Source organism: Dermacentor andersoni, chromosome 5, assembly GCF_023375885.2.
Source record: "Dermacentor andersoni chromosome 5, qqDerAnde1_hic_scaffold, whole genome shotgun sequence".
Lineage (NCBI taxonomy): Eukaryota > Metazoa > Arthropoda > Arachnida > Ixodida > Ixodidae > Dermacentor > Dermacentor andersoni.
In genome coordinates this window covers 36,941,217-36,949,295 of record NC_092818.1, presented here as the reverse complement: position 1 = coordinate 36,949,295, position 8,079 = coordinate 36,941,217, and the positions used below count along the sequence as shown (strand labels likewise).

At 45.1% G+C, this 8,079-nt stretch overlaps 1 pseudogene; it reads right to left on the bottom strand.

The window, feature by feature from the left end:
- Nucleotides 1-6,431: 6,431 nt before the first annotated feature.
- LOC140218533 (uncharacterized) lies at nt 6,432-7,682 on the bottom strand (annotated as a pseudogene).
- Nucleotides 7,683-8,079: the final 397 nt, after the last annotated feature.

Genomic DNA, 8,079 nt, shown 5'->3' with positions numbered 1-8,079 from the left:
ATTTATTGGGAGTTTATATGTACAGGCAGCTCACAAGAGACCATCCCAATGTGTCGCTTGAGTCAGAGCTTGCAGAAGAGCTGGAAAAGAAACGTAAATAAAATTAAATTTTTACTGAATGAATAAGTTGACGCATGCAATAACTTCGCATTTCTAGATGGGATGTATTGAAAAAAAAAACAGTGATGTCCTGCAATGCTTATGATTCATAAGTAAACATGCTACACAGTAGTACAGTAAGCTGAAATAGTTAGCGAGCCACTGAAACAAGCGTTATGAAATTAAATAAAAATGTATAATATGTTTTATTCAGAATAAAAACTAGTGGTTGAAGAATAGAAGTAATAGAAGAATAAATGCACAAAGCAGCCTGCACACGTCAAACTGATTTAATTACAAACTTCCCCCCTGCCATCAAAGTAAATACAGCGATGAAGTTCAGGTATAAGCATAATCCCAACAGATCGGGACGCCATTCCGGTCGCGGTGGTTGTATTTCAGTGAAGGTGAAATGCACAAATATCCGTGTATCATGCATTGGGAGCAGACTCAAGGACGCCACCTAGGAAAAAGTAATCTGGAGCCCCCCCCCCAAATGCGTGCCTCATAATCATATCCTAATAATCACATACTAAAATGGTGAAATTTTGGAAAGGGTAAATAGAGTATGCTAAGCCGAAATGCTAATATGCAATATTCTGCTAGCAGTTACATTGCACAAAATTTCGTAAGTTTACGAGCAATAAATTTTCAGGTGGGTTGAGCAAAAATCTACGAAGTCGAAGAACGTCATCATTTTGTTTATATGATGCATTTCGCCTTACTTTATCTCTAATTAAAATTATAAGTGCAGTGTGCGTTCATGGTGATGATTACAGCTAAAAAATGGCACGACTCATTGAAGTAGGATGTTCATCGTTATTGTCTCAAAATACCCCATAAGTTTGCCTTGTGATTGTTAACTGTGCGGATAGTTTTCAACATTTCTAACATCACGGACTCCTCAGCCAGTGCACTGCACATACTGAGACGCGTTTCAAAAGTTTACATCTGAAAATCATGTGTAGGAAGATTGCATCCTGATTTTGCTACTGTTACTGCATTCTGTTTCCTATAAATGAAGTTGTGGTCACTGGTGAAGTAAAAAAAAATTACAGACGGTTGAGAGCCAAAAACAAGTATCGTAATTACGTTATGGCATGCAAGATTGTGGGTTTCCCTCCTTCGTTAGTTGCTGACTGATGACATGTTTTTAAACAAGGTTACTCTCGTTATGTTGCGTGAGGTGGAAGTGCTGAAGTTCAATTCTTTGCGCAGCATGGCTGTTCCGGGTTCAACAGGCTTGCGAAAAAAAACAAGCTTATGATACCTTCTTGGCTGGAACGGGCTCTTTTAGTTTTAGGGCCCCAAGCATTCTTGTGACTATCTGCTGGAGTGGCTCCTTAGCGTAGCGTGGAGTTGGCATACAGCTGTACGTTCTGGAAGACATGAGCAATAACCTGCTATAGTTACCACCCTGTGAAACATACACCGTCTTCTAAGTATGCCATTGTCTGTTAGCATTTTAGAACTCTTGCTCTCAGTATTATCTTGCCGGCTTGTCAAATTATCTGACGCTACTGCTGTCTTCTAGTGCAGAGTTTTCGGGATGACGCTGTTTGCTTCGCAAGAATTAAGGGGAAGGAAATGTGGCAAATGGCACAATTTCGGGCGGGAGTGAGACGAACCAGACAGCCTTAGCTAGCAAGCAAGCATAAATATACCCGTCAAAAATAACGTGTACAGCTAGCTTGAGCGCTGAACACGGCGCTTGGTGAAAGCATTTTTATTAGATTTTCTACTTTATCAAATCCTTAAAAATTAAAGTTCGATAAAGAGTAGGAGCTTTGTTCAACAATTTACGGCTCAACAAGTGGGAAAAGCAACTACGTGAATGCGGTCAGAGGAAATGGAATGAGCGAATATGCATCCGATTTATGCATCATCCTAAACATTATCAGGCTAGGGGGCAATGACATTCGAGGTCCTCCTGTGCGCAGCTCTACGATTACAATTGTTCGTCACAGCCATAAAAAGGTGCTGACGTAAGGCAGTTCTGCACACGAAGTTTGAAAACGTGATGAAGAGCAGAGATCAGGCCCTCTATCGCGGTCTAAACGCGTCGAGATTGGTTTTTAACTACGATCTTAATTCATGGCTGTAACCCGGCCCAATTGCTCGGTTCTATCTACCGCGCAGAGTGTGAATAGCAGTTCACACGTCAGACATTACGTGCAATAAGAATAAACGAATTTTGATCGAATGTTTCAGGATGGAGATGGCGATCGAAGATGCCCGTGTAGCTACAGTCGATTCTGATCGAGCACAATACACCGAGGAGATCGCAAATTGAAAGTTTCCGTTTGATAACGGTACTGGACAGTTTAGGTAGGGCGCGTCGAAAAGCTACTTTGCTGGGTATGAACGAAGAGACACCACACACTGTTAGCAGTAGGACAGATGACAATGTACTTACCTTTGACAAGGAAGTGTGGAACACGCTCAATATTCAGCCATCGTCACGGAAACTGCCACTCACGCATCAACAGAAGGTTCCAGACAACACCTGGCTCTCCTTGTATGGCACGCGAGGGATTGTTGCTGTTAACTTCAAGACACGTCAGTGATGCGTATTGCTGCCTGTCACAATGGCTTCATGCAATTGCAGTAAACAAAATCACATCCTCTGAGATAAGCTACTATTGCCCAGAGAAAACCGGCGCTGCTGCCTATGATAATGATTTAGTAGCATGCCCTTTGGAAGCGGTTGGCGAAATATGGTCGCCTGCCTTGTTTGAGGTAATCAGGTATGCCATACGTGATTTTAGAGCAAAGCCTCCTTTGCCCTGTACTTAGACTTTTCGGCTGGTGCTACTGCTCCTGTTGATTTCTTCCACACTACGTCGGCAGGTGGTTCAGAGCGTTCATATTATTGGCAGGAGCATAACAGACACAACAGGCTGTGTGAGAAACTCGTTTTTACCATGAAATGCTTTTAGCCCCTGCTGTCGGCCACCTTCAATTGACGTTGAGCCAAAAGCGAGAGCCATTATTAGGGTACCCAAACAAAGCATCTGCGCAAGTGGCGAGAGCAAGCGAGATCATACAGGCAAATAGTCAAGACCGCACTACTTATGCTAGTTACTTCCCAGACAAGTTACCAAAAATATTGCTTCCGAGTTCTTCCAAACGTTTGTTCACGATATCGCTCAATCTGTAATTTCTAGTACACTGAAATTTTATTTGCCATCTACAATAGCGACGTTCAAAAGGCATATGCAGGGCACCATACACATAGCTGTCATCTTTGGGCCCTGAGACAGAGTTGCCTACGCTCTCTTCAATGCCAGCAATGCGTCATGTCAGCAGCATGTCCGGTGTGCCGGCAGCGCAGGTAGCACGCGGTAGCGTCCATGCGTTAGCATCTAGGGACCCTACATGCAAGCTGTGCATGTAGCCTCTTTAGTAGCGCCCACCGCACAGCAGATGGCTATTTGACCAAGACGAGACTCGCAATGAGGCTTTGTCTGTGGCTGGATACTATTGCGTGCATACCGACCTCTGCAGGATTATGGCGTAGTTCGGTGTGATGGGGTGTGCAGTTTCGAACATGCACTGCACCCATCTTAAGATTGTGGCTAGTATTATCTCCAATTATTCTGCTTTGCCGGTAACTATTCCATCCTTACTACTACTCTCGATTGCGTGAGAGCCCGCATTTTTTCACATCTGCAGTGCGTCGCAGTAGTGCCTTTTAGAGCTCCCGGAGCTTCTTTGAGCTTCGCTACAGTAACCCCTTGAGAGCTATCTTACACGCGACCCCCACCAGAACCTCCCAGAAACGTCAGCGCTTACCACTGAACTACCGTGAAATATTCCAGAGGCGAGCAAGACTGAATGGTCGACAGGAGGCAGAGAAAGGATCAGCTGTGGCTTCGCTCGGCTAACCCTGGATATGCAAAGCAAAAGCCTTATTTAGCCTGGTTAAGTCTTGGTTTCAATTTGTTAACCTTTGATTTAGCTGTAATTATTATACTTAGCTATACAGTCATCGTTATGCGAAGTATGAGAGCTGCGCCTAAGTATGTGGCATCGTTCGACGGTGCGACGCTGTTGTGCCACAGGGAAAATGCAAGTGCTAGACATGCAGAGAGACGCTGCGAGCATGCGCACCATCACCATCGGAGCACGAACAGTCAGGGCGGGAACACCGTCGGTACATCAATCTCAAAGTTACGACGCATGTTGCAATCTGGACCCTCTCCAGTGAAGCATCTCGCCGGGCGATATTTGCATGGTGGTCAGACTCCGCTTGGTAACGACGGCTCAAAGCCTCGCGTTGCCGCTCAACACACAGAGGAGACGATCCGGCCTCGCTCTCATCCATTGCCACGCTCGCCCTGACTAAGCAAGTGCGGCTATCCTCTTATCCAGGCGCGCCGCGAGTCACGTGGTCAGGCGTCGTCTCAGCTGCGGAAAGCGCGTGCGCGAAGCCGGCGTCGGCAGCTACTGCACGCGGTGGCGTCGGGGCTCGGCGCGGCTACGGCGGAGGTGCGGTCAAGTGAAAGTCAAATACGCCGCGAGGACAAAGCTCGGCTTGACGAAGTTAGTATAGCTTTCGCTTTAAAAATTTGGATAACCCTTAAGCTACGCGTTTAATAGTGGAACACGATATTCTTGCGCTATCCGATTCCAGCTTGAGCCTCCAAATTTCCTCATGTCGTGACCCCATCTAACCTTCATCCGTCCTCGAATGGGCTTCTCTTCCCTTCGCGTACATCCTGTAACTCTGGTCCACTGGTTACCTGCCGTACGCTTTGCATGGCCTGCCCAGCTCCATTTCTTTTTACAGCGCAGATGTATATAGCTAGGATCCCGGAATTCGTGGCGTAACATCGACAGAAAACAATGATGGGCCGATCGCGGCAGCCGTGGTAGGCAGAGCAATGGCTCATACCTTCGACAGGCAGAGGGGACAAGCAGTCACTTAGCGCAAGCAAAAGAGTTTTTTGCGTGTGTTTGCGCGCAACAGAAATATGTTTTCTCGTATATTCAAGTTACTATCCGACGCCAAGTCTGTAGGTTGTGTGTAAGTCGTAGTTTACGTATTTCTTGACGCATTTTATTTTCAAAAATTAAATTAGTTAAATACCACCTCAGCGTCACGCGAAGGAGCCGGCATTGTGGTGGTTCGGGATTATTTTTTCTGGCGGAAAATGAAGCGAACACCAGATTTTCTGCGACCCGGGCCTTTCACCTGGTCGACTTAATATTAGACCGCACGCATCCACGCAACGAGTGAATAACACCCTTGCCGTTCTCCGCTCTCAGCTTGCATTCATGAGGGAGGGCGAGAGAGGAAAGAAGCGACGTAAAAAGGAAAAAAAACGTACTACTGCACACGACATGTGCGGCGGAGACACTTCGTAAATTCAGAATTCTGGTAAAGTATGGTAAGGTTATGATTTTTCTAGAAAAGGAACACAATATAAATTTTTTCCGCGGATCGACAAATTACACAAGGCGTGCAAGCGCAATGCTGCATTTAGGACAATTAAAGAATGGAAGCACCCACCCATCAAATGAACAATTCTATGCACACCGTGGTAGCTTTGCGGCTATGACATTACCCCATCCAGGTCGCGGGTTTAATCCCAACAGTGGTAGCTGCATGTTGACGGAAGGAAATAAAAACAGGCCATGCACTTAAATTGAGGTGCACGTTAAAGTCGTCTTCTACGGATTGTCTTATAATGCAATTCTGGTTTTGGCACGTACAGCCGCATAATTACAGTTTAGCACTTCTGCCACGATGCAGTGTACCGATTATGGTAATTACAACGCTAAAATTCTCAGATGTTATCAATAACGGCGCGCAGTGACACCTAAAGCAAACACGTCTCGCTTTGTGTTGTGTGCACTACGCAAACAAACCACAGTAATACACACAAGCGTTTCGCACGCACTAAGCACTCCAGTGTTGCACAAAACGCCGAATAAATGAAATATTCGCCGTAAGCACCACCCCTAATCACCGAAAAAAAAGCTAACAGTGCAGAAAACTTCGCTAACAATGACTGCCACAATGTCTGGGATCGGCATGATTTTTCATTGTAGCTATATAGGGGAGAGTTGAGATGAAAGGGACACTTTTCACAAATGTATTTTTAGTTTTCTTTATTTTGAACGCAACCAGATCTTCGATGGATAATAGTACAATGGAAACATGCTGCACACATTCTGAGGAGCACTGGTTCCTACCAATTCTGGCGCAGCTTTAAAAAAATAGTTTCTAACAGCTAAAATCTGGCCCATTCCACCCCTCCCCTTGGCTGGAGTGGGACATAGTTTGGGAGGAATGGGACATTTGCAATGCACTGGTTCCAACGTCTTCAGTGAACATCGTAAGCCGATAGGTCCACATCAAACTTTATGCAAGATTGCAGACGCTTTGTTCCCCCGATAGTTTTTGGAGCTGGCAGCTTCATCACGATGTCCACGACTGGTACAGTCCCTGTACGTTTATGTGGAGGAAAGTAAAATTTTGAGCTCTTTTTCTTTCGTAGAAAGTAGACAAACACGCGAATGTTGTCATTGCTCTCGAATTTACCTGTGTAATAGACGTCAGATTTTCTTTCACTACACGTGACAAATACAAGGTCACGCTTTGCCACTCCAACAGCTTCATTCGGCCAATCGGCCTTAGAAATGTCCTGCCTCTCATTATTGAAATCTGACATGTCTCTGTCAGAATCATCGAATGCAACGGCAACAGTCTCTTGTTCACTTGAAGAACTGAAATCCTTCGGAAGTCACCGTTTCTTTTTTGAACGGTAATGGCGGCAGTCTGGACTGCCGCCACTACCTGTCGTGAAAACCTTTCTGCCGCTTCTTGTTCAAACACATGTTTCTCTGGTGTATACTTAAGGACTTTTGCCCTACCTTTCTTTATTCCTTTTTGGCCTTTCTTACGGAGTGCAGCCTTAGGGCAGGGCCTGAGATCGCATGGAATTATTCGGCTTGGCGATGTCCTTGACATCGAGGCTGCTTTATCGACAGTAGGCGTTAAGGCATGTATAGGGATGCTTCGAGCTCCGTCGGTGTTTGCTTGAGAGTTCCAAACATTTGCCAGAAGGCTTAAGCTGTTTGTTTCACTGATGACAGCTGCTGTCTGCCGGGACACCTGTCCACTTGGGGATATTACATGTCAGTCAGTTACTGATGACATGAAGTAGTCATCCGAAGTGAACGGTTCCCTATTGAAAGGTCAAATGCCCGTTTTCTGAAAGACCGAAATTATGTTCTTTTGTTTCACCTTTATTACGTAGGCGGATCCCACTAGTTCTCCAACATTGTAGCAAAGAATGACCTTCCCTGGGTTATTTATGAGCCAACCTTTTGCAAGCAGCGGTGCATCGAGATTTCAATGCTCCACACACGGACACATCAAGTGGCTGCAGGTGGTGGCTACAGTGTGGGGAGACGGTCAGCAGAATTGCGCCACTCTCCTTGGCTTTGTTGATGGTGCTCATGCTGACAAGGCTTTCATTATTGTCAAGAATTAGAAGAACGGATGCTTCCTTCGACCACTTTGCATGCCTCACAATGTGTTCAAATGTCAGTGAAAACAGTTCGCCGGACATCCACCGCGATCTTTTTGCCAAACCAAGAGTTCCGGCTTTCTTTTGTATACTTTATACTTTCTTTTGTATACCATTGGCGTCTTCCTGAATATTGAAAAGGATCAATAATTTGCAAATGTAAAAGGTGTAAATGTAAAAATGTACAAAACATGCTTAACTTCATTGCATGCACTTAACAGCCCTCCTGCTGCAGTCTACTATTCACGCGCTTATGCCGGACTGCTCACAAATGTGCAGAATAATCAAAGCTTTTTAGTGGAGCGACATCGCATTTTATAATGGCCCTTTTGTTTAAGGTGTCAAATTGATTTTTCATGTAGTCAGCCTGTCTCTTGCTTACTATAATTTTCCTGGCACCGAATATTTATAAGCCTAATATATGAAATAAGCATAGGTG